Source organism: Ursus americanus, chromosome 7 (genome assembly GCF_024610735.1).
Source record: "Ursus americanus isolate L20-20 chromosome 7, mUrsAme1.1.p, whole genome shotgun sequence".
Lineage (NCBI taxonomy): Eukaryota > Metazoa > Chordata > Mammalia > Carnivora > Ursidae > Ursus > Ursus americanus.
The window spans coordinates 8555885-8583845 of record NC_142133.1 but is presented as its reverse complement, the minus strand read 5'-3'; the positions used below and the strand labels follow the sequence as shown (position 1 = coordinate 8583845).

At 43.1% G+C, this 27961-nt stretch overlaps 1 long non-coding RNA gene across 1 annotated transcript in view; it reads right to left on the bottom strand.

Annotated features, from left to right (window-relative positions):
- The window catches only part of LOC123776010 (uncharacterized), a 90094-nt gene that overhangs the window by 16395 nt on the left and 45738 nt on the right, over positions 1 to 27961 (bottom strand). The window lies entirely within an intron of this gene.

Here is a 27961-nt window from a genome sequence, read left to right as displayed (position 1 = left end):
CCAAGAAAGGGGGACACTGACCGTACAAAAGGGATATTTCTTGAGGGGGACATAGGGTGGATTTTTACGTGGCCTCTTTCTGGGGGTTTCTGGAAAGTATATGCCACTGGGTTTGAGTTTGATGGAATGTCTTTGCAAACCAGACTGAATGGACTAGGAGGGTTGAACTCTACTATTTGGATTGTACCTCCTGTCCTGTCTAGCCTTGCTTTTATTATCATCTTTCTTCTAGATGAATGAGAGGAACATAAGGAATGTATAAATATTATTTTCAACAGATGTCTACAAAAGAAAGACTCTTCATTATTTTTCATAAGACTCCGGACCCACTGGAACTTCCTTGAGGTGTGTGAGAGAGGCCCACCTGCCTGCCTATCGCTAAAAGAGAATCAAATATAGGTAGTAAGGTTGTTACCATGTGAGAAAATCTTTCCTTTTATGTCTACATATTTGCCTTAGATTCTTCACAAATAAAAAAACACAACATTTCATCGGTACCACTAAATCTACAAATTACCTTAATGACCTCGATCTCATTTAAACTCATTTTGCAAATGGGCAAACATTGTTCCATGAGTTTTACTGATAGCCCACAATTGCAAAGTTACTAAGTAATAGTGCCAAGCCCAAGTCTAGGACTTTAGGGTCCAACTCTGTCCCACTTCATAGCAAACACATTATAACATATTTTCACACATATTTCCAGAACATATAAAATTTTGCTGTATAATTTTCATAATTCCAATTTGGAGTTTTGCTATAACTTACAAATGTTTTCTCATGATTCAAACTTACATTTTTATGTAATCGTATAGGGCTTGAGTTGAGTAGCAGCTGACTCATTGATATTGTGTTACATTTTGCAGACTCCTAATTAAATATTTATTTCAATTTCAATGTTTTAGTCTCATGTTTAGGAGCCAATGTATTTTTCTCCAGGTCTGAAATATTGTCATGGGTCCTTGAAAGGTCATGGGCCCTGAGCAACAAGCCAAGAATGCCTCATGGCAGAAAGAGCCCTGCTCTCAGGGCACTCCGCCCCTGGCATAGGGGTGTGATGTGAGCAAAAGCTTAGGAGCTGGAATGTAGAAGGCAGGTAAAGTTGGCTGTCACAGATTCAGCTGGCTGGAGCAGAAAGGACAGGCTCTAGTCCGTCTCTGACCTAGCTAGCTCCGCGGAATTTCTCTGGGATAATCTGCTGCCTGCACTCTGAAACAGGCTGGGTCCTTATGTTAAACCATACTATTAATCCACAGAGTTAAGCAGCATCCAGAAAAACTTCAATGATCAAAGGAAGAGTTTATTCTATATGTTAGTAAGCTCTCTCTAAAACAAATCCCACAGGATTCAGGGATACTGGTCTTGACTGACATCATCACCAAAAAACCCCAACCCCAGGGAGAGCTGGGGTTGGAGAGGAACTCCAGAGAGAGCAGAGGGATCCCCTCCTTCTGTTGCCATGGTGACATACAGAACCCTTCCACTAAGCAGGCCTGGGATTTAAGCCATTCCTACTGAACCTCCCACTGGGTGGCCTTGCTTTGGAGGCAACATATTCCCAATAATTCTGAGTAAGTTGTTTTTGTAAAATGCATTTTAAATGCACAGGCCAGGGAAATCTAACTATTTAAAGGCATACTGTCCCAAATCCTTTTAGAAAAAAAAGAAAGAAATCTTCAGTACTGTAAGCAGTCACTCCCTAAATTCTCCTTTTGGATGTCCATATTTTTGTGTTCTGCAGAGTTTTATTAAATTAGAACACATTGCCACAGTACTTGCTAAAAACATATTGCATCAGGCCTTGGAATTCAGAAAGAAAAATGAGTTGTTGTTTGTGCCATGCCACCTTTCTTCAGTAATTGAAAGAAATTTGAAAATTTGGAGAAACCTGGGGATTTGGGAGAAGCTCTTCACTCATCTATTCCTCTAGTTGCCATGGAGAACAACAGTTTTAAAGGCATCTTTAAATAGTCAGCCCTGAGCCAAAACCTCACCTCTTGAGTGAGGAAGAATATTAAGGGGTGGGACAGAAGTCTCTTTGCTGCTCTAAACAGCAAGTAATCTGAGGAAGACACAAGTGAATCTTGTATTTATTCAGAAGAGACATTCACGTGGGAGATAGCAAGTGGTTCTGGAGCAGTGCACCCACCAGAACTTTCTAGGGTCTCCATTTCATGCTTAGGATCCCATTTCTGATTCTCAGAGCTACAGCCTTCCGAGGGTTGGTTCTCTCTCCATGTTCATCAGGCTTCATTTACCAAATATTCTGCTTCTTTGTACCCAGTGGTCCTAGAGTTCCCAAGAACATGGTCTGCCCTTTCTCACTACCTATAAATAACTTCCTCTGACACTTCTGTCAAACTTCTCCCTCTCCATCTTCAAATTTCTCCTTGAAACTCTCATCCTCTGGAAGTCTCCTTTGTTCTGGTTACCTTAAGGAAGGAGGAGACTAGTCAACAACAACAACAACAACAACAACAATAATGATAATAGACATTTATTATGCACCTATGAAGCACTTAACATAGACTATCTCATTTTATCTTCTGGCAATTTGAGATAGGTACTATTTCTACTCCCATTTTATAGAGGAGGAAATAGTCTTAGGAAGCACAAGTGACTTAGTCACACAGTTGTCAAGTAGCAGAATAGGGGTTCAATCCAGACTGTCCAACTCCAGAGTATCCACTCATATTGTCTCTCCATTTAATCATTCATTCATTTACCTAACCAATATTTATTGAGCACTCAGTATATGCCATGCACTGTTCAGGGTAGATAGCAATGATGAAGGTAAAAGAGATTTCTGCCCTCATTATGATTCTTTGATTCTAGTAAGGGTAGACAGGTAAGAAATGAACAAATAAAACAGGTAATTTCTGAGATGGGGGCCGTGGAGAAAATGCTTCAAGGAATGGAGCAGTGGTCTTCAAACTTGAGTGTGCATGAGCCCACCTGGGGGAGCTTATTGAATCACAAATTGCTGGGCCACACTCTTAGAGTTCCTCATCCAGCAGGTCTGGAGTGGGGCCTGGGGAATCTGCATTCCTAACAAGCTCCCAGGTGAGGCTGCTATTGTTGGTGTGGGACTATACTTGGAGAATCACTGGGATAGGGAGTAAATTGGGATGGGACGGGGCAGTGGGAAAGCCTCTCTCAGAGTATGTGGCATTTTAGTTGAGACCTGAATAATGAAATGGGTAAACCACCAGATGATATGAAGAAGCTAAGGGTTCCAAAAGGGCAAAGTCCTCAAGGTAGAAATGAACTCTGGATATTGGAAGGACAAAACAAAGATCTGCTGGGTATTGAATGAGAGAAAGAAGAGAGACAGACAAGGGCCAGCTTAGACCCAACCCAGTTATTTCTTTTCCTCTTGCTCTGCTAGATGATGTTGTTTTAACGTGAAAATTAGAATGTCTTTAACCAACATAATAGTGACAATTAGTTGACTTAAAAAATAAAGGTCCAATATAAGATTACTTTAAATGGCACCTCCTTTGACACATTTAAAATATGTCTTCAGTTGCTCTTCACTCCAATGCCATTTTCAATTGTACTTTTTCAAGCAAAAATAATCTATTGTGTTACATGCAATGTATACTGTGTTGTATCTTATTTAATTATATATTTTTTATCAGGGAAATCTGTCAAATCTGCAAGTTGTTGCAAAAATTAGAGGCAGGATCCATGCCTTTTCTTTCCTCATTCTTCTTCCTTAGTGCTTTTCAAATACAAATATGCCTAGAACTGAACTCATATAACAGTCTCCCTGGAAGGGGAAATGTATTAAGGAGAGTGATCTAGGTGAACCTCTTGTTCTTGCTAGAGTCCCTTGTCCACCCTGGTCCCTGTGGTGCAGGAGTGCCAAACTGAGACAGGATGAGGTCTGGGCTTCTGTTGGATTCTCAGCTAGGGTGAGAATCTGTTGCAGGAAAATTGGCTTCTCTTTCTCTCAGCAGACACACCTGGGGCTCCTTTTGCAGCAAGGTCTTTACTCTCTCCCTTTGCTTTGGATCTATTCTGATGAAGTAGTGAGGTTCTGCATGACTGATAAAGACAACCAGTTCATCTCATTTCTTAAAACACATAGGAGCAATCAAGCATTCTGAATTTCCTAAACATTGCACAATTGATGCCTGAAGCATCCTGAAATTACTGTTGGTGAGTGTTATGGGCAGAATCGTGTCCTCCAAAATTCATATGTTGAAGTCCTAGTATCTCAGAATGTGACCGTATTTAGATGCAGGGTCTTTAAAGAGACAATTAAGGCTAAATGAGGTCAGTGGGGTGGGCCCTATTCCAATATAACTGGGGTCCTCATAGGAAGAGGAGATTAAGAAACAGACATGCAAGCCAAGGAGACTGGCCTCAGAAGAATCCAACCCTGCTGACACCTTGCTATTGGAGTTCTGACCTCAAGAACTATGGGGAAATAAATTGTTTAAGCCACCCAGTCTGTGGTTCTTTGCTATGGCAGGCTTAGCACACTAATATAGTTGAGTGTTTGGATGGCAGCTGGCCCCATCTAAGCCACTAAGAACTTGGAGAGTTGGCTCTTCTGAGAACCACCACTATGTGTTTATAGAGATTCTTACAGAAACTTTGTTATACTTTTCATTCCATGCTTTAAAAAATTTCCCCCTCTATAAAATTAAGAAAACCAGGTCCCTTGGGGTGACTGGATGGCTCAGTCTGTAGAACACATGACTCCTAATCTCAGGGTCATGAGTTCAAGTCCCATATCAGGTGTGGAGCCTACTTGAGAAAAAGGAGGAGGAGGAGGAGGAGGAGTGGGGGGAGGAAGGGGAGGAGGAGGGGAGGAGGGGAAGTTCAGGGGGAAAGACAAGGGGAAGAATTGGAGGAATAGGAGGAGGAGGGGGAGGGGAAGGAAGAAGAAGAAGAAGAAGAAGAAGAAGAAGAAGAAGAAGAAGAAGAAGAAGAAGAAGAAGAAGAAGAAGACAAACAAAAAACAAAACCAGGTCCCTCCTCTGAGCATATCCTGAAGGTTTCAGTTCAGCAGGAAACCTGTGGGCCAGAGGTTAGAGGGAAGAAATAGTTCTCCCAGTCCTCCCCTCCCTGAGACAGTGGGGCTCTCCTGCCTTCTGCTACGACTTTTGGTGCCTGTCTCTCTAAGACAGCACTATCCTTTGACATCTGTTTTACTGACTCTGGTCTGGTCAGCAGACAGGGCATTTCTGGGTTGTTACTTCTGCTGCACATTTGGCTGAATAGACCCAGATTAGCCCACTTAGATAGTTTGGAAGAAAGGTTTAGGAAGTTCTGAGGAGTGCCCTTGCCTCTGAGGTTCAAGAAGTATAGAGAATGAATAGCCCTTCTAATATGCCAACAATGACCAAGTGTTGAGTATCCACAAAAGGGGAGCCAAGGTATATAGGAACACTAAAGTTAGTTCTAGGAGTCCTGCTGTAAGAACTTCCTATCTGGATAAGATATTTTGGGTACCAACTCAAACTAGCTTAAAACAGAAAAAGGGAGAGTGTAGATTTGGGTCTGTATAACTGAGATATTCAAAACCTGATGGTTTCAGGTACAGCTTGATCCTGGCCTCAAATTCTGTTATCAGGAAGTATCTATCTCTCGTTAACTGGAGACTGCTTTCCTGTGTTTGGATCTATTCTTAGGCAAGAAATCCTAGTGTGTTGGCAAAGATGGCTACACATTTATCAGCCATAGAGGCAGTGATGCCAAAGAAAAGAACATCACTCTTTCCCAGAGTTACAGCAAAATTCTCGGCAAAACCCCTGAATGGTCCAGCTTGGGTCACCTGCTATTTTCTAAAACAATCATTGCAGCCAGGATGGTAGAGTACTCTGGGCAATGTGCCCACCTCTGGGACAGAGAAATGAGTTGGGGGGGGTAGTTGACCCCATCTGAGCCACTAAGAATTTGGAGAGTTGGTTCCTCCGAGAGATGCCAGGAAGAAAAAAAGCAAACACAAAACCCATTAATCTTGTATTACAGTAGGCTGGCTTATAAAAGATGCTCAAAATTGGCTGGCTTATATAAAGTGCTTAAATGACAAATTAATAAAAAAGGGGAAAGTGCTGTGTCAAAAATTTGGAGAACTGTGGAAAAGAGAATGGAATGGAAAGAGGATGAAGCTCAAAACTATATACAGAAGTTATAAAAGAGGCAGATTTCAGCTCAATGCAAGGAAAAACCCCACTAGAAGTGAGGACAACAAAAGGGGATGCTTCACAAATGGTGATCACCCCTTTCCGAGATGAGCTCTAGTGGGGATGAATGGCCATTCACCAGGGATGCAGAAAAGAGGGTTCTAAGTCAGGTGGGTTGGGTTGACCCCAAAGACTTCCTCTAAGATCACACTCCGATAATTCCCAAACAACTTGTTTCCACATTAGGAAACACTGAAGCAGCAAAGAAAGTGCAGACCAGAGGGGAGCACAGTGGGCAGCACTGAGTTGTTTTTTTTTTTTTTTTTAAGTTAACATTTACTGAGGCCTTACTGTGTGCCAAGTACAGTCTAGATGCTTGCATCCCTTACCCCATTTAATCCCCAGGACAACCCTTGAAATAAGTTTTAGTAACCCCCATTTAATGAATGAGGAAATTGGGGTACAGAAAGGTTGAGTAACTTGTCAAGAATGACACAGTAAATAGCGGAGCTGGGACCTCAATCCAGGCCACTTGTAATTTAAGGCAAAGCTCTTAACCCCTGTGCTCTTGGGAGACAGGCAGGCCTGCTTCTTTCTAGAGTGTCATTGTATACCTCCCTCTGTTCACCTATCCCTTCCTGCCTGCTCAGGATCAAGGTCGATCAGGTCCAGATGGTAGCAGGTGTATTTAATGAGATGTGAGGGTATTATTCACAAGAAGCCAAGAATCTGGGAGAGAATCCCAGATTCACATCCCTGCACTTGAAATGTCAAGAGCAAATGTTATGGCCATGCATTAGAAACAAACACAACAACAAAGCCAGCGTTATCCTTGAACCCTTTCCAACTCCAGTCCATCCAACTTCTTCGGTCAATGCATGTGTTAGGTAAGCCAGGTAGGCCCCTGTAATGGCTCCTATCTTCCCTCTGGGTTTTTAGAACAAATAATTTAGTTTTTTTAAGTTTTCAATTTTTTTTATCCCTTTAAAAATTTGGTTTCACTGTATGCTTAAAAAGCTATCAGGAAGAAAGTAGAATTATTTACTATTCTCATTTACCTATTTGCTTATCAAGCAAATATTTATTTAGCACCTACTATGCACAAGATCTTGGGTTTTTCAGCAAAAGTGAATATTTATTTCACTTAGGAGTTGAAAATGCATGTTTCCTGGAATAACTAATAAAGGAATCCATAGTCAAAAGCCATATCATTTACCTTAAGGATCCCTGGTGGTCATAAGTAATTGAACCGCCAGGCTTCATATTAAAAGCTGCAGTAGATGCCCTGCCAGTTTTTGAAAGGGCCTTCTCTGGGAATATTCAGCATGGAGACTTTACAGCTGGTTCCTCAAACTGCAGACAGATCCTATGAGTCTTGCGCCTGCCTTCAGGCCTCATGATACGTTAGGTTCCTATTAGGTTCTTTAACACACATATGCATCCATGTTGCTAGCTTACCCTAGAGCAACACAGAGTAAGCAAGACAGCTTCCTGTCTTCCAAACTAAACCAGCCCCTGTCCAGCCTTTTTCTAGAGAGTGCAGGGAGGAGTCTCTCAGATTGAGAGGAGCAGCTGACCAGGACTGCTCAGACCTGCCCTGAGCCCCTCACTCTTCTCACTGCCCACTGTGCCTAACTTAGTCATGCCTATAGCCCCAGTGTCAATCCAGTCCTTTCTCTTTGTGGCCCTAGGAGTACTGACACAGCCAAACTCTAAAAATACCACTTCAAACACTAACTAGAAAGAGAGACTAACAAGTAAATACAAGGAGATAGAGCAAATAAAAGAAGCACAAAAACATCCAAGCTTTGAGAGGACCATGTCCAGTCCTACTGCATAGCTACTCATGGACCAGGTTCATAAGCTCTATCCCAATTATTCTCAATCCCGAATGCACACTGGAAGCACCTACAGAATTGTGTGTGTGTGTGTGTGTGTGTGTGTGTGTGTGTGTGTGTGTGTGTGTGATAGGTTTCCTGGGCCTTACTCTCCAGTGGTTTTGGAACTTGGCTGGGTATCCTACAGATGGCTAAACCACATTCCCTAAGACTCTGATTTGCTTGTTCAGAGGTATGACCTAGGCATAGGTATTTTTAAAAGCTTCCCAGTAATCTAGTGTCCTGCCAGGTAGGAAACCAATGCCCTAGACCACATGAAACAGAATGAATCTGGACACTATTTAATGAGCTTCCCAGTTACAGCTGACGGTATTTCTAAAGATGGTGCAACAGTGCCTCCTAACCCTCGTGCTCTTCCATACTGTGCCCTTGACAATGCACCCCTTTAAAGGTGGAGTCTATAACATCACACTCAAGGTGAAAACTAAAGAGCTTTCCCTCTAAGATTAGGAACAAGACAAGGATGTCCACTCTCACCAATTTTATTCAAATACAACTGGAAGTCCTAGCAATTAAACAAGAAAAAGGAATAAAAGGAATCCATATTGGTAAGGAAGAAGTAAAACTGTCACTCTTTGCAGACAACATGATACTCTATGTAGAAAACCCTACAGGGTACCTAGGTGGCTCAGTCAGTTAAGCATCTGCCTTGTGGCTCAGGTCATGATCCCAGGTCCTGGGATCAAGCCCCACATTGGGCTCCCTGCTTAGTGGGGAGTCTGCTTCTCCCTCTCCCTCTGCCTGTCACTCTCTCTGCTTGTGTGCGTGTGCTTTCTCTCTCTCTCTCTCTCTGTCAAATAAATAAATAAAATCTTTAAAAAAGAAAAGAAAACCCTATATAGACTCTACCAAAAACTACTAGAACTGATAAATGAATTCAGTAAGGTCACAGGATACAAAAAATCAATGTATAGAAATATGTTGCATTTCTATACACTAATAATGAAGCAACAGAAAGAGAAATTAAGAAAGCAATCCCATTTACAATTGCACCAAAAATAATAAAGTACCTAGGAATAGGTGAGACCTATACTCTGAAAACTATAAAACACTGATGAAAGAAATTGAAGATGACACAAATAGAAAGATATTCCATGCTAATGGATTAGAAGAACAAATATTGTTAAAATGTTCATATTGCCCAAAGCAATCCATAGATTTAATGCAATCTTTATCAAAATACCAACAGCATTTTTCACAGAACTAGAACAATCCTAAAATTTGTATAGAGCCAAAAGATCCCCAATAGCTAAAACAATCTTGAAAAAGAAAAGCAAAGCTGGAGGCACCACAATTCCGGATTTCAAGTTATACTACAAAGCTGTAGTGATCACAACAGTATGGCACAGGCACAAAAACAGAGACATATAGATCAATAGAACAGGATAGAAAGCCCAGAAACAAACCCACGATTATATGGGCAATTAATCTTTGACAAAGGAAGCAAGAATATGCAATGGGAAAAGGTCTCTTCAACAAATGGTGTTGGGAAAACTGGACAGCTACATACAGAAGAATGAAACTGGACCACTTTCTTACACCATACGCAAAAATAAACTCAAAATGGATTAAAGACCTAAATGTGAGACCTGAAACCATAAAAATCCTAGAAGAGAGCACAGGCAGTAATTTCTCTGACATCGGCCATAGCAACATTTTTTTAGATATGTCTCCTGTGGCAAGGGAAATAAAAGCAAAAATAAACTATTGGGATAACATCAAAATAGTGCACAGTGAAGGAGACAATCAACAAAATTAAAAGGCAACCTATTGAATGGGAGAAGATATTTGCAAATGACATATCTGATACATATCCAAAATATATAATATCCAAAATATATAAAGAACTTATATAACTCCAACACCCACCCCCAAATAATCCAATTAAAAAATGGGCAGGAGACATGAACAGACATTTCTCTAAAGAAGACACCCAGATGGCCAACAGACACATGAAAAGACACTCAACATCACTCATCATCAGGGAAATGCAAATCAAAACTACAATGAAATACCACCTCACACCTATCAGAATGGCTAAAATAAAAAAACACAAGAAACAACAAATGTTGGCGAGGATGTGGAGAAAAAGGAACCCTTGTGCACTGTTGGTGGGAATGCAAACTGATGCAGCCGCTGTGGAAAATGGTATGGAGGGTCCTCAAAAAGTTAAAAATATAACTACCCAGGGGCTGGGTAACTGAGCCTGGGTGGCTCAGTCGGTTGAGCAGATGCTTCGGCTCAAGTCATGATCCCAGGGTCCTGGGATCGAGCCCTGCATCAGGCTCCCTGCTTTGCGGGGAGTCTGCTTCTCCCTCTTCCCTCTGCTGCTCCTCCTGCTTGTGCTCTCACACTCTCTCTCTCTCAAATAAAAAAATAAAATCTTAAAAAAAAAAAGAGCTACCTTATGATCCAGTCATCACATTACTGCGTATGCACCCAAAGAATACAAAAACACTAATTGGAAAGAATATATATACCCCTATTTACAATAGTCAAACTATGGAAGCAGCCCAAGTGTCCACTGATAGATAATGAATAAAGAAGATGGTGTGTGTGTGTGTGTGTGTGTGTGTGTGTGTGTGTGTGTGTCTGTTTAGGTATATACAATGAAATACTGTTTAGCTATAATAAAGAATGAAATCTTGCCATTTGCAAAAATATGGATGGAGCTAGAGAGTATAATGATAAGTGAAATAAGTCAGTCAGAGAAAGACAAATACCGTATGATTTCATTCATATGTGGAATTTAAGAAACAAAACAAATGAGCAAAGGGGGAAAAAAAAGAGAGACAGAGAGACAAACAAAGAAATAGACTTTTACCTATAGAGAACAAACTGATGGTTACCAGAGGGGAGGTGGGCGGGAGATGGGTGAAATAGACATGGGGATTAAGGAGGGCACTGCGCATGGTGAGCACCAGGTGATGTGTAGAATTGTTGAATCACTATATTATACACCTAAAACTAATATAACACTGTATGTTAACTATATTGGAATTAAACTAAAAAACTTAATAAAATCCAAAAATAAAAAACAGAGTCTAATTTCCCTCCCCTTTTGTCTGTGTGTGTGTGTGCTTCAATTAATAAAGCATGGCAAAGCTAAGGCTCTGTGATTCTCCGGCCAGATCATAAAGGCCATGCATTTGTCTCAGCTTTGGTTGGGATTCTGATGCAGTCCAGCAACCCTGAGACTACTATGCTAGGGAAGCCATGTGTAGGCACTCAGATCAATAGGCCCAGTCATCCCCATGACTACACCGTGGGTGAAACCATCTTGGGCCTTCCAAACCAGCAGTCACCACCTGAATATCACTGAGGAACTGCCACGGGAGCCAAAGAACTACCAGCTAAGCTCTACGCAGATTCCAATTCACAGACTTCACGGATGTAACAAAATGGTGGTTGTTTTACATGACTAAGTTTGGGTGGATTTATTATGCAGCATTATTAATCTGAATACCAGTTGACTCTAATGTGCAGCCAGGGTGAAGAACCAGCCTCTCATTCTGTGGCCATTTGCCAACATAATTATATCTGGTCTCCCCAGGATAGTGCAAGAGCTCCTACCTATATTTCAGGACTCCAAACTGGGCCTCTCATCTCTAGCCAATTGCTTCCTCATGGAACAGTCCCAGAAGCCCTTCTCTCACCCAGGTCCAGGTCATGCTGTATGTATGGGCAGGCCTCACCTATAGCTCATGGGCCACTTGTGGCAATCACCATTGGAATGACCCCTTAGTGTGGCATTGGTCCCATATGCCACATATGCCATCCCAGCGTCCACACAGCCAATATTTCCCATGGGCCCATGCTTCACAATGATCAGCAGTATATCTATTCCTAATAGAGTAACACAGAAAAATAGAAACTACATCTTTCCAAGTCTGAGTTCAGTGATGCTGAGACCCAGCAATCTGTAGGCTCATTTTTTTTCTTTTTCTTTTTTTTTATTATGTTATGTTAGTCACCATATAGTACATCATTAGTTTTTGATGTTACATTCCATAATTCATTGTTTGCACATAACACCCAGTGCTCCATGCAATACATGCCCTCCTTAATACCCACCACTGGCCTATCCCAATCCCCCACCCCCTCCCCTCTGAAGCCTTCAGTTTGTTTCCCAGAGTCCATAGTCTCTCGTGGTTCATTCGCCCTTCTGTTTACCCCCCCCCTTCATTCTTCCCTTCCTTCTCCTACTGATCTCCCTGCTATTTCTTATGTTCCATAAATGAGTGAAACCATATGAAAATTGTCTTTCTCTGCTTGACTTATTTCACTTAGCATAATCTCCTCCAGTCCTGTCCATGTTGCTGTAAATGTTGGGTAATCATTCTTTCTGATGGCTGAGTAATATTCCATTGTATATATGGACCACATCTCCTTTATCCATTCGTCTGTTGAAGGGCATCTTGGCTCCTTCCACAATTTAGCTATTGTGGACAATGCTGCTATGAACATTGGGGTGCATATGGCCCTTCTCTTCACTATGTCTGTATCTTTGGGGTAAATACCCAGTAGTGCAATTGCTGGGTCATAGGGTAGCTCTATTTTGAACTTTTTGCGGACCTCCACACTGTTTTCCAGAGTGGCTGTACCAACTTGCATTCCCACCAACAGTGTAAGAGGGTTCCCCTTTTTCCACATCCTCCCCAACATTTGTTTCCTGCCTTGTCAATTTTTGCCATTCTAACTGGCATAAGGTGGTATCTCAATGTGGTTTTGACTTGAATTTTCCTGATGGCTAATGATTTTGAACATTTTTTCATGTGTCTGTTAGCCATTTACAAATGTCTTCATTGGAAAAATGTCTGTTCATATCTTCTGCCCATTTTTTGATTTGATTATTTGTTTCTTGTGTATTGAGTTTGAGAAGTTCTTTATAGATCTTGGATACCAGCCTTTTATCTGTAGTTTCATTTGCAAATCTCTTCTCCCATTCTGTGGGTTGCCTCTTTGTTTTGATGACTGTTTACTTTGCTGTGCAGAAACTTTTTATCTTGATGCTCACTTTGAAGGGTTCTACCCTGCCTTTCAGAAGACTTTTTCCACATACCTTTTCCCAGATACTGGCTGTTTCCTCTCAAACTGGTAGGAGATATCTGGTAATGCCCTGAGACTTAGGAATTTGTATCGCTCTTTCTAAGGGAAGGTAAATCTTGAAATAAGATGTAGACAATATGGAGGCCTCCTGGAGTTTGGGGCTAAGAGTGCATTGTTTGTTAGAAAGGATTGAAAGGAGCTGAGCCATGTCTCTGGATGTAACCAGTCATGCCTAGGCTGCTGCTCTGTGAAGTTCAGTTGTTTGTTTTTCCCTTACTTCCCTGTTTCTCTTCCCTCCGAGACCCGATGCTGATAATCAGATTTCCAAGTTGGTCACGACTCCAGAAGTTTTACTGAGGTATGCGGTGATCTAAGCTTGTAGTTTTTGTTTCTTTCTTCATCAAAAAGCTCTACAGTTAATGATGAACACTTTAGCAGCCACCTTATCAAACACCTGCTTCTGAAAGACAGCCTGTAATTGACAGGAGAGCTTGACAAAGGCCAAGGATGTGGGCTCTTCGAGGTAAATGTGTTATAGCTTTGATGGGAGTATGTTTCAAGAGGTTAACATTGCACCAAAGGAAGAGATGCAGTTTATTTTAAAGGCAGGTCTTAACTCAGCCCCATGAGCTTGGAGACATGGAAGTAAAAAAAGGCTAAGTGAATTTGGCTCTTGCAAGAGCCATTTGAAACTGCCCTCCTGTAAATGTAAGCTGTGTCCCCGCAGCCTCAGAAGATAGAAAATGTCTCCTTACTGTTACTTTGAGCTGTGCTGGGAAAATTTATGTAGGTACATTCGAATATTTCAATTAAATATAATAAGATCAATACTAGATCTAAAACAACATTCAAATTCCTTGCTAGCGACAACTGAAGTGATTCATCCTGTATGTCTTGAATAAAAGTTATATTTCAGTAAAACTTTATTTTATTTTTTTAAAGATTAATTAATGTATTTATTTGAGAAAGAGAGAGATTACACAAGTGAGGGGAGGGGCAGAAGGAGAGAATCTTCAAGCAGACTCCCTGCTGAGCGCGGAGCCCCATGCAGGGCTCCATCTCACAACCCTGAGATCATGACCTGATCTGAAACCGAGTCAGACGCTCAACTGACTGAGCCACCCAGGTGCCCCAAAACTTTATTTTAAAACCACAAAATCAAGGGTTTGATTTTTCTTCTAGTCACCTAAAAAGTACTACAACATTATCCAGGAATAATGAAGTTGCATTTCAGAGACTGAACATGATATTCTTAGAGTTGCTTAGGGGAGTGAAAGGGTTTTAATGATCTTTTCTGATTTGTTCTTCTCTCAAAGCTGTTGCCAATAAGCTACCCCTTGAGGATACCAAAAGATCCTTTTCTGTTTTTAAAATAACTAACATATTTTATCAAGAATTATTATGAATATTTGAAGAAGACTTGAGTGCAGGATCTCTATCTTTTTTTTCTCTCTCATTTTCCCCAGTAAAACATGCATTTCTATAATTAAAATTCTAGTCACAAGAAAAAAAGAACCTAAGATAGACCTTGTTGTGCCAGCAACCAGGCAAAAAGGTATAATGTTCTTTTGAGCTCCTAAGGTTACTTCAATTAAAGAATAAAACATTCAGGTAACAGTCACAGGATAATTAAGGTGTGATTCCTATTGTAAGTCTAACATTTTAAAAGTTAAAAAAAAAAAAAGTCCTACATGGCTACCTGTTATTTCTCCAGGGATCCCTCTGTCTCGGAAGAAATGTCTATGCATTGTCACAGGATAAATATAGCTGAGAAACAGAGGCATCAGAATACACCCAGACAAAGCCAGCTCCCTCAGTTTTGCTTTAAATATGTTTTTCCATTGGAGATAATAACCATACAGAAAAATGCCCATATCACAGGTGTCCAGCTGAATGAGTTTTCACAAACTGAACACACCTGTTTTACCTGTGCTCAGATTAAAAAAAAAAAAAACCAGAATATGAGCTGCCCCCAGAAGCCCCATTCTCACACCCCAGGGGTAACCAGGATCCTAATTCTAACACCATTGATTAGTTTTGCCTGTTTTTGTACTGTCTATAAATGGAATCATACACCATGTTCTCTTTTGTGTCTGGCTTCTTTCACGCCATGTCATGTCTGTGAGATTCATCCATATTGCTGCATGTGGTTATAGATGGTTCATTCTCTTTGTTGGCGGGTATTCCATTGTGTGAATACACCACAATTTATTTATCCATTCTACAGCTGATGGACATTTGGGTAGCTTCCAATCTGGGGCTATTATAAAGAGCCAGCTGCATGAGTTTTTACACAGGGCCCAGGATTCCTCCTCATTTGAGTGAATGCTTCATGGAGGTCTTTGGAACAGCACTGGCCCCTGAACTCCCGACAGCATTGTCTGTTTTGTTCTTCGGCTGGCAGATGCAGACCTTAAAAGAGAAAGGCCACAGCTCCCCACCTGTGAAAACGGACTCTTGTTTCCATGAAAAAAGTTTTTAAAAAAGACCAGCAACTGAGAACAGAAGTAAGCATTGTTTGCATTATCACAGAGAGTCGAGCAGCTGGCCACAGGGAATTTGGATCAGAGATAATAAGGTAACTTATCTTATTGAAACAGGATACAGGCTAACAATTCTTGAGCAAGGAATAGGGCATGCCCAGAGAAGTAGGAGATAGTATAAGCTGAGAGGTGAAATGCTGCCAAGAAAGCATAACTGAACCATCTCATCTCAATGGAGTACGAGTTTAAAACAAGGGCAAAAAGCCAAGATTCTTCGTAAACAAAATCACCAGCTTAACTCTTCCCTGAGAAAGCAGGGATTGCATCTTGACTCTGAGTTGCCCTGGGGATGCTGCCCAAACTCTCTATACAGTTCTGCTTCTCCTCTGTAAGGAGGGGGTGATTGCCGCACCCTTGCCGGGCTGTGAGGCTCAAGGAGACTCCATGGGCGAAAGTCCTGGCAACAGTGAGCAAATGCTGATCGGATGCTGTGTTCTCTCTCGGCCCCCAAGTGCCGTGGTTTAGACAAAAGATCTAGAGTGCATTGCTGAGAGCTCATTTGTTTAAATGGGCTAGAACGTGAATTGAAGGAATGTCAGAAGATGGACTGCTTGTTCTTTTTAAAAATGCAGAAGAAAACAAGTGAGAAGACTGTATCACTGTCAGTGCAGAGCAGAAGAGTGAGCAGAGGAGGTCAGGGTGCTCCCAAGGCGGGCGGATGAGAGCTGAGAGGCAGGATCAAGGGCGGGAGAGGGCTGTGCATGGAGCAGTTTGCCCTTTTATTCTGCTTGGCCTCACTCTGGGCATATCAAACCCTGGTTACTAAGAGAAAAGCTTCTATAGTTGTCTGTATCTTAAAATATTCTTGCCTGTCCAGACAAACCCATCATCTTAGGCACTCGACGACTTGGCTAGGTTGTCAAAGTAAGGCCTGAGGTCCCAGCATTTAAGGTGCCTTCAGGCCGCCCCTGCCCAGAACTCTCTGTGTGGGCCCCGGGTTGGTGGCTCCAAGACAGTTTCATTTCTACTGCAAGTAGTGATGACAAATGTGGATTTCAGGGCAAAATACGGGGTTGTCTTTGGAAATAAATGGCAGGCAACACAATGATGCTTTGAGGTCCTAGTGTCTAAAGCATCGCGACTGCAGTCCAGCTGTGTGTAGGCAAGTTTCCACCATGCCTGGAGTCGCCTCACTGACCTTTACCAGTGGGGCAACAGCCCCACCCCTGTAAGAGGCTGCAGGAGAGAAGGAACAAGTGCTCTGGGGTCAGGCAGGAAAACCCCTGCAGCTCAGCTGGTGTCCCACCCGAGCGTGGGCCTGAAGTTCCTGTTGGAGTCCCAGCCTCAGTCATGACAACACTTCACACTGAATCATGGATGTGATGTTTTCTGGTCCTCAAAGCTACTTATTTTATCCCAACAGGAAAGAGATAAAGTGAATATCATTATACCCATTTTACAAATAAGCTCAAGCAAACCCAGAAATGATAGATGATTGGCCGATATAGGAGGAGCCATAAGCCATAGGTCCAGGTTTCCTGCACATGCTCACCAACCCATACCTTCCAGGACAAACAGCAATCTCTGATACGGGCAGATACGGCCGCCTTTCAGGTTCTGAATAACTAGACCCTGGATTGAGGGGTCATAGATAGTGGTGTTGCTAAAGCCAGGATGGGGGAGGGGGTAGCTTGTTACTTCCTACCTATGAATGTGAGGTGAACAGATTTTTGAGAGATGCTTAGGTGCTAGAGCCAATGGGAATTGGTAGCAAGCTGCTGGGGAAGAGGAAAGTGAAGATGCTCCGAGGTTCCTGGTCTGAGGATCTGCAAGGATGGTGGCTCAATCACTGTGCCAAGCAGCCCTGGAGGTCACCCCTGGTTACAGAGAATGACAAACTGGATTTCAGGAGTCATCACCGATTTCACGAGTATTAGAGTGCTACACATGCCCGCACTCTATCAGATGCAGAATCAGGTGAGGCTAGAGATATTGGTAGGAGTAACCAATTTCCCCCAAGAGCTGATGGATCTGCTTAAAAGTCATCATGGCTTCCCACTGCATTTGGAATCAAATTTGAATTCCTGCTCATGGTCTCCAAAACCACGCAGGAGCTGGCCTCTGCAGACTTCCCCACCTTATCTCTCCGCTCTCCCGCTTACCTCCAGCTTGTGTTCACCTCCAACCCCTTACCCTTTCAAGGTGGTTCCTATCTCAGGACCTGTGAATCTGAGGCAGGCCTGGAAACCTCATCTTCAAGATCTTCAGATAACACCTCCTCAGGAAGGTCCTCCTCAACCAGCCTCTCGGGTCACTCTCTAGCCAATTTCCTCGGTATGTTTTTCTTCACAGCATTTAACATTATAAGAAGCTATGGAATTTGTCAACATGCATGTTAACCATTATCCCCAACCACATTTTATGTTCAGTGTTAAGAGGCAATAGCTGAGCAAGAGAACTGGCCCAGGGTCATCCTGGTGGAGATGGAAAGAAGTGAGATTTATTTAAGAGATGTTTAAAAGACAGAGCTGACAGGGTTTTTGGGTAAACTGGATAGGGAAAGTGAGGACCCCTTCTAGGTCTGCATGGATGATTGTGCCCATCACTGAACTGGGTTGCCCCAGAAGAGGACCAGCTGTGCATATAAAAGGTATGAGTCAGGATTTGCACTTAGTGAGTTTGTGGTGCCTTTGAGGCATCCAGGATGTCCTACCAAGTGTGCAGCTGATACCTGGATCTGGAGCTCAGCAGAGAGATCTGAGCTGGAGAAATATTTTTGTGAGCTGCCTTTGTATGGCTGGCAATGAACATAGTGCTTGTGGATGAGATAGCCTGATAAGAACAGGACAGGGAGACAGGAGGGGGCCTCGGAGCAAGCCTTGAGGAGTTCCTCAAGTGAAGAGATGAGGGGGTGAGCTTGAAAAGGAACCAGAGGGAGTGAAGAAGGAAAACCAGGTCACAGTAGCTGCAGATGGGAGAGTATGTTGAGGTGTGGGTACCCTTCCTTGGCTCCCAAGTTGGACTCCTTGGGAGGTCACCTCCAGCACTGTCAGCCAGGGCCTGATACGTAGATGTGTGTTGAACTGGATACCCAGGCTTTCTGAGTGATCTACTGCATGGCCTTCACAAGTGCTGACTCACTTAGGCCTCACAAGGACCCTATTCTTTACTCTCTCCCATTCTTCAGAGAAGGAACCAAGGTACACAGAGAGTAAATGACCTGCCCGAGTCACACAGCTAGTGAGTGTCAGGATTCAAACCCAGAGTCCGTGGTCTTTATCACCACATACACTAATACCCTCCCTCTCTTTTTCTAGGCTCCTCTTTTGATAGCACTGATACAAAATCAGATATTTTGCAATAGCCAAAATTCAACTTTAGTAACCAAACATTAGTTCTGAATGCCAACATAAGGTATGGGCCAGTATCCTCTTAAGCATTTGGTTAAGATAATGATACAGTCTTGACTCTTTCCCCTCCACCCCCTCCATCTCCCTAAAGAATTGCCTTGTCACCTTCAGAGGGAGTTCAAAAGCTCTAGGGGGCTTCAAAGAAGCTTCTGAGATCAGGATCCATACACGGAGACACTGGGCCCTTCAGGACTTCCCCTCCCTCCCGGTAGCGGCAGGAACACGGGAGCTAGAGTACACTGGAGCCATTCGTGGTAAAATCAGCTTGGCCAGCCTGTGCTGCTGCAGACATTTGCGCGGGGCGCCTTTCCACATCAGCTGAGCTTCTTGACCAGGGTCTAATTTGGGCCTGTTTCGGTTATGACCTGAGTAAGAAGATGGTCTAAGTAGAGAGTATCTCAATGATTTTGTATGACCTTGAGAGTTCCTCTTCTTAACAAGCTGTCCCTCATCATTCAAATCATGCTTCCTTCCCTGAAATGTTGATAACCAACATTTCTTTGTTGCCATTGCCCTCAAAATTTCAAAGAGTCTCTTTAAATTTTGAAAATCTGCATTTTAAATGAAAAAAAAAATATTGATATGCAACCACTCCTGTCTTTCACAAGACTAAACAGTAGTTTCTCTTTGGCTCCATAGAATCCCAGAGCAGCCAACCTGAGGATCTATGTTAGTCACTTTGTATCCAAATAACATTGTATAATTTGGTGAAAAGCCATGTGTTTGCTGTCACAAAATACAATGTGTCAAAACATCAAATTACTACTGCGAAGGCTCTTCTAATAGCCTATCAGAACTTCCTTCACTTCAGATATGACACACTTTGGGGTAGAACTTCCTATTTTAAAAACCACATAAACTCTCCCACCCGTTCCCCTTCCAGCCCTTTAGCAATCTAATTATGTAGTACTTTTGTTTTCCCACTGCTATTGCCACTTTAACATCAAATATTACCAAGCTCGGAGAAATGCACAGGAATATTAACTGCTGTTATTTTTCCTTGCTTTTAAGTTCATACATTCAGTATCTTCCCCAATGTGGCTCATTGAGGTCATGATCTATCTGGAAGATATATTATTGCCCCATGACCAGAACTCAGAGAGAAACATGGTTGCCTTTGCATTGATGTGATTATCACATGGATTTTATAGTTTAAAAAGAAAACTAGATTCTGCAATGGCATTCTTTGTAGAAATCTGACCTTTGGTGCGGCTGACTAATCTCATCAACCAATTAATCTCACACTGATTACTCTGCTCATTCATTCTCAGCAAACTGTAAGCAAAACTTCCGAGAAGAACGACTGACCCTCTCACCTGGGCTCAGCCTGGCTTTAGACCCTTCCTTTGGATTTACGTTCTTGATGATGATTCTTGACTACAAGTCTAATTTGATCACCCTTGCTCTCATAGTATCAGTTGGAAGGGCTGTGGAAGCAGAGGACCTGCGCTCACATTCTTGCTCTCTAGTCAGCCATGGAAACCAGACATTTTTGTGGAGGGACATCCTTGAGTTCTCCTTCTCCTCGATCTGTGTCTGCACCCCATCCCTGCTGCCCCAGCCAATCCATCACCAAGTCCTGTAAGTTCCGCCTCTTAAATATTACTCAACTCCACCTGCTTCTCTGTATTCCCCGCTGTCACACCCTGGCTCAGCCTCCATCACCCTTAGCTTTATAATAAATAGTCTCTGAAGTGGTCTTCCTGCCTCCAAATATGGGGTCGATCTATACGTGGGCTCTTTTAAAAATGCAGATTTGACTACAGCACCCCACCTTCTTATTACCCTGAAGCCCTGCTCCATGACACAGCCCTGGCTCTGCTGCCTTCCCAGGCTTGTCTCCCCCGCCCTCCCTCTCAGACAGCCATTTCACACAGCTTGAGACCAGCACATACACTGTGTTAGTTCACTTCCTCACATGATGCCTCTTGACATTGCTTCAGAGGGACCTCTCACTGCCCCTCTTTGCCCAATTCCTGATTATCCCCAGTGCAGAGTGTATGGCTTCTAGAAGCGTGCTCTGCATCCGTGCCCTGTACCCCATCTTATGTACTTCCCCAGGTCCTGTACCCGTCTCTTGAGCTCCCTGAACATTCTACACTTGATGGAATTTCTCTGAGTCTACCTCCAATGTCCTTGTGGGTAGGGACAGTGTGTTTTTTCTGTATCTCCTGCTCAGTACGGAATCTGTCATGAAGTAGGCATTCAGTAAATATTTGTTGGCTGGTGATAGGGTTGGGGTTCAAGGCAGTTCTTGGGGTACGTGACTTCCATCTATATCCCCTAAAGCTCCATTTAGATTTCCCCAAATATTTTATTCAAATTTTATTTTTAAAAGTGTTAAATGATTTTTCATACTTCAGCATAGTAGATTCACATACATTATTTACAAACATGTGACATACTGCAGACCAATAGGCTAAGTGTGTTGCAAAGATAAATCATTTTTGTAAAGGCTCTGAACAGATCTTCTGTCATTTGCTGGTCCCTTAAATTCCAAGGTTATAAGGGTGGTTATTTTTAAAACTGTTACAGTTTACAGCCATTTATCTGTGTGAATTAGGAATTTCTTATTACAATGTGACCAAAGCAAATGGCAGAAGTAAACTAAAGCCTGAGGCTGGTATCAGATTGCAATGGTTCCCCATAACTACAATTTCTTTCTTTTTTCTTTCTTTTTAAGATTTTATTTTTAACTACTCTCTACATTGGTACTCGAACTTTCAATCCCAAGATCAAGAGTCGCATGCTCCACCAACTGAGCCAGCCAGGGGCCCCCATAACCACAATTTCTATTTTTTTTCCATTTATTAAAACAACCTGTAATTCTCACTGGCTGGCTTCATAAGGTGAGAGTACAATAAGTTTGAAGTTATAATGGAGATGTATACTAATGAAATGCACCATTAGCCCCCTCTTTTTTAGGGATTTCTCGAAGATGTTGTTTGAAAGATGGGCCTAGCCATTTTTTTTTAAAAGTTTGAAAAACTACTGGCCAAGGGGAAGGAGGGTCCTGAGGCTGAGGCTGCCCAGAGATTCAGCACTCAATTCCCAAGAAAATAAGCCAACTGCTGGGGACTGGGCCCGGGAGGGCAATAGAAGAACTAGGGAGCTGGGAAGAACATTTCTGAGTTTTGTAAGGAACAGCGAAGAGAAGAAAGCAGCTCTGTGTCCCCTCTGCACATCAAGGACCCCAAAGGTCTGCAGGTCAGTCCCACTGCCTGCGTCACAACAGGGCCCTCTCTGCTCTGCTGGTGGGAAAGTCCTGGAGGAACAGATTCTTGTGCGCGCGTGTGCTAGCCTCTGGATGGACAGTCCCTGTCCCTGCAAATCTGCAAGGGGAATTCTGAAGGGACACAAGTGAGGGGAAACAGGCCTCAGGCTTTTTACAGGAACCTAGGAGAGCTAAACAGGGAGGCACAATCCAGGGGCTGCCAGTATTAGGGGCAGCACAAAGGTCCCTTCTTTCTCCTTCCTCCAGATATCGTGTCAAGCCAGTGGTATGGGTTAGCTGTCTGACTGGGCTTTGTGTGCCTTTCCCCGGTCCCTGTGAGTTTCCTTTTAACTCATTTAACAGATGTAAATTGGGTACAACATGCTCTGCCAGGTCCTCCTTTCTGGGGTTTCTATAACCATACTTGCCCAGGGCTCCCTAAATCTCACCCTGAATAAATCCTTCCCTTGTTTCTGTTTTCCCCTCAACCTAGTGTCCTATCTCCTCCCCTGCCTTTCATACTGAAACTTCTTGAAAATAAGGATTCCTTGCCTATAGGCCATCATGTCACACTCCTCCAGCCCTACTGTACCTGGTTTTTCCCTGCTGCATGAATGGTATCGTTCCCTCAAAGGTCATAGTGACTTCCTTATGCTAAAACTCAGCGCCTTCTTGTAAGTCCTGCATCCTCACTGACAACCAGATACCCTTTGCTCTTGTGACTTTGCTTCCTGCTCTCCCTCTACCTCTTTGACCATTTCTAGCTTGTCTCCAAGGACTTTATTTTTTTTTTTTTAAGATTTTATTTATTTATTTAACAGAGACAGCCAGCGAGAGAGGGAACACAAGCAGGGGGAGTGGGAGAGGAAGAAGCAGGCTCCTAGCGGAGGAGCCTGATGTGGGGCTCGATCCCAGAACGCTGGGATCACGCCCTGAGCCGAAGGCAGACGCTTAACGACTGCGCCACCCAGGCGCCCCGTCTCCAAGGACTTTAAGACCCCTTCTTGTTCTTCTCAAGGAAGACGGTTACATTTGCCAGGGCTGCTGTAACAAGGTACTACAGACTAAGGGGCTGAAACAGCAGAACTTGATTTTCTCGCAGCCTCGGAGGATGGGGTCTGAGAATGAGACGTTGGCAGTGATAGTTCTCCCCAGGCCTCCCTCTTTCCTTGGCATGGACATGGTCATCTTCTCCCCTTGCCCTTACATGTTCCCTCCTCTGTGTTTTTCTGGCTCCTAATCTCTTCCTAGGAGGACACCAGTGTTACTGGATTACGTCCCACCCTGATGACCTCATTGTAACTCAGTTGCCTTTGTAAAGAATCTGACTCCAATTACAGTCACATTCTGAGGTCCTGGGGGGTCAGGACGTCAACACACAAATGCTGGGGAGGAACACAATTTAGCCCATAGCAATAGGCTTCCAGACAAGGTTCTTGACCTTTTTAAATGCTTCTTTCCTACACCCATTTCTAAAGCTTCATATATTATTATTCAGTGAATGCTTTTATCAATTTCATTTTTTAATTAAAAAATATATCTCTTTAAAATAAAGTGGAGCAATCCTTTAGTGTTTGAAGAAAAGGTTAATAAGAGGATATGATTTTCAAGTAAAAACCTATGTCTCAAAGTTGTTTGCTGAGCTTTGAAAACAAATTCCCACCAAGTTTTCAGACACCTGCCAGTGATGTCACACATTGTGTTCTCTCCACAAATGCCATTCTCACTTCTTACCCCTCATCTGTTGCCCAAAATTCTCCAAAAACTTTTTTTTTTTAATTTTTAAAAAGATTTTATTTATTTATTTATTTGACAGAGAGAGGCAGAGAGAGCAAAGCAGCGAGAGTGGGAGAGGGAGAAGCAGTCTTCCCACTGAGCAGGGAGCTGGACGCAGGGCTCAATCCCAGGACCCCAGGATCATGACCTGAGCTGAAGGCAGACACATAACCACTGAGCCACCCAGGCACACCCCCTCCCAAACTCTTTCAATGATTTCTCCTCTCTGCTTCCCTTCATGCCCAAACAGTTCTTCCATCCTGTATGTCTGTCCCTCAAGACTGGCCACGTGATTTTTGAGACCAAGTTCAAAATTTGTAGGGCTCTTTGTTCAAAATCTATCAAGAGTTTCAAAAGAGTGATAGCAGAGCATTAAACCAAGCACTGGGCCCTCAGAGCATGGTCCTATGTGACTGTGAAGGTCACATGTCCTTGAAGCTGGCCCTGCCCCTCCATTACCCCTCCCATGCCACCCTGTACTCCACCCCCATTGTTGCCCTGGATTTCCACTCTGGCCTCTTGTGACCCCACATCCATCTCACCTTCCCCATCCCACCCCATCTGCCTGATAACTCCTACTCTATGACATCTGCACTGGTATCCTCTGCTCAAAGCCTTTGGTATTTCCTTATTTTCTACCAAACTGGGCACAGCCTCTTCAGGCCGGCATGTTAGGCCCTGACTTCCTGACTTGACTCCTACTCACGCCTGCCTGACACAAAGCTTGAGGCAAATGTTCTAGTCACTCTCCTCGGACTGTTCTCCATGGAGCTCGATCTCCAAGCCTTGTGTTTCTGAAATCTTACCCTCTTCATCTGTGCCATCAGAACCTCTCCAAAGATTAAGACCTACATCTTTCAAGAAGTGTTTTCTGGGTCTGGCCTCTTCTTTCTGGTCAGCCCCACATGTTCAGGTGCTGTGGTAAGCACTACTGCACACTGCTCCTTGCCAAGGGCTTGTGTGTTTTTATCCTTTAAACCCCCCATACCCCCAGAGGCAGTTCTATCACGATGCCCTGGGGTGGGGGTGCTTAGAGGGGCTGGGTGTGTTGTACAAGGTCACTTGCATGGTGGTGGACCAGGGTTCAACCCAACAGTCTGGCTCAGAGTTTGTGCCTGTCTTGTGCCTTGTGTGGCTGGTATTTGCGCATTTCTTCTATATCCACACTAGACAACGAGCCCTTTGAAGAAAATAGACCTTTTTCATCTTTGTTTTCCTTGAGGCATTTCCTTTGTCTCCACGTTCAGCCCATATTGTTTAAGTGACAGAACAGGAAGTTTTGAAACACTGGGTTAGCCCAGGAAGACGCAATGACCAAATATATTACCTTACATTTCCGAACACTGAGCCAATTAAGGATTCCTTGGAGTGACAACGACCCTTTTCAAAAGCAGTGTACTTCAGGGACCATTCAGGAAATATATATTTGTCAGTCACACTTGACTTATGAATTGGTAGATTCAACTCTGCATTGGCTTGCCTGCCTTCCTTCCAACTGAGAGCCGTCTGAGGGGATCTTTGATTGGATGAAGGCAGTCCAGTTCCCCCACATTTGCCCTGTTGTTTGGTTTTGTATTAACCTCTGCCTCCACCTCAAATCCACCCTCTCAAGCTAGGCTATCAGAGGGTAAGGGAGGAATCCAGATTTCTTAGTCTCCCATATTTCTATTCTTCTCACTGGCACTGAGGGAGCCAGCTTCTTTCAGAACTTCTGTAGGGGTCCAAATGCAAATTGTTCTTATCTCTCCCTTTCCTGCCCAAGAACCAGTGATGCAGAGTGAAAACTGAGAGAAGTTTTAGAGAAAGGGTCACATGGTCAACAAAGAAGAATGAGGGAAAAAAAAACAGATTACAAAGCAGTATGTGTAATAGGATCCCATTCTTATATTTTTATATTTAAATAAATGTGCGTGTTATACTTTACCCATAGACATTTGAGAAAATATGTCTTGTAAAAAGGAAAACATACCTGGGTGGCTCGCTAGACTGAGCATCTGACTCTTGATTTTGGCTCAGGTCGTGATCTCAAGGTCTTGAGACTGAGCCCCATGTCGGGATCTGTGCTCAGTGCGAAGTCTACTTATCCCTCTCCCTCTGCTCCTCCCTCTACTTGTGCACACTCTCTCTAAAATAAATGAAAAATATGTTTTTAAAATAATAAATACGTAAATAAGGAAGACATACTTTCCGAAGATATTCACCAAAATGTTTTCAGTGGTTGTATCAGAGTAGTGAATCTTGGATGCAACTGTCTTAATTTTTTAAAAATGTATTTTAGGGGTGCCTGGCTGGCTCAGTCAGTACAGCATGTGACTCTTAATCTCAGGGTCTGAGTTCAAGCCCCAAGTTGGGCATGGAGCCTACTTAAAAAATAAATAAATACAAACTGTATTTTAAAATTTTTTCTAAAGTTGAGTGTTACTTGGGATGTATGTGTTTCATATTGAGTTGGAACTTTAAAAGCATGGGACAAGCAGCCTACACTCTTGAGCTCATCTCTTCACCTCACACAATTCTCACTCTGGACACTGTTGGGATAAACAGGAGGAACTAGGTGCCACCCAAGGTCCTTTGCTTGTGGCCTACAGGCATGTGAGTGCCTTCACTGGGCAGAAACTTGGTCAGGAGCATACCACTTCCCCTTTGAGCGGGAATTCCAGGGCTAAGGTGGTGATGTGATTTGACCCAAGAGGGTGTACAAGCCTGGAGGAAAAGGGAATTGAGCAGAGCTCTCCTGATTCACCATCTCGTGTGTTCACCACAGTGCTCTACTTCCTGGCGTTGCTTTTTGCCACACTTGGGGGCTGGGTGTCAGCCCAGAGCTCACTGGAGGTTCCCTTCTTGGGACCATGTGAGGTAGGGACAGGGAATGACTCAGAGGGGGTCCTTCCACCCTGCCAGCTAATCCCCCCTCTGTCCCTCTTGCCCCTCTACTTCAAAAGTGCATCACCTGCCCTGCTCCTAACCTCTTCTCAACCTACAGCAACCTGCCCACCACAAGCTAGCATGTTGTTGGCATTCTAGAAATGCTGGTTGAGTGACCAGACCTTCGCATGCTCTGTACTCTAACTTGATTCCATGTTGCTCTTCACACCTCTGCTCAGACAGAGATCTCTTAGTAACTCTAGCCCTCTTTCACCCCTTTGCTGGAAACCCAGCCTAAGGGAACAGAAAGAATATCACTTCAAACAATACCTTATTTCTCTACTTCAACATTCCCCAGTTTCAGATAAAAGGAATGGGGGAGAAAATGCATGAACACAATGAAAACAAGCCAAGAATGTCTGAATAGTTGGACACTGTGTCCTATTTGTCCCTGACAGTACCATCAGAACTAAAACCTGCCTGGGTCCATGCTCTTGCCACTCATCCAGCCTGGACTCCTCTCCCTCCCACTGGCTCTGTCCTGCTCTTCTCCATAAAGCCTTCTCAGCCCATGTGAGCCCACAAAAGCTACTTGTGACAGTGCTTATATTATGAATTCACTGTTAATCTGTTTATATCTTATCTCCTCCCAGATATAAAGCTCTTTGAGGACTGAAATCATATTTCTGGACACAGCAAAATGTCCTGGTCTTGGGACTGGGCAAAATGCCTGGCTCAACCCCATGGTGGTTATAAGACCACAGGTAAGTTGCTCAAACTGCTTCGAGATTTGTTTATCTCTTCTCTCAGGCAACAATAATCTTTACCTCATAGGACTGGCGAAAAGATGAAATGAGACAATACATATAAGAGTTCTGGTAATTTAATTATTTTCCCAACATTTAACATCTTGCCATCCTTCCCAATACCTAGTGCAAGGCCTTTCATGTAAATGTTCAATAAACATTTATTGATTGATTGACAGACGGTGAGTTATACTCCATTCCTTCCTGAATCTCCTCTGTGTATCTCAGAGGGTTGGCCCATAGGAATATACTATGAAAGGGTTTAGATGCGTACTTTGATAGCCACAAGAAATTAGAGATAAATATTATTGGTTTTTATT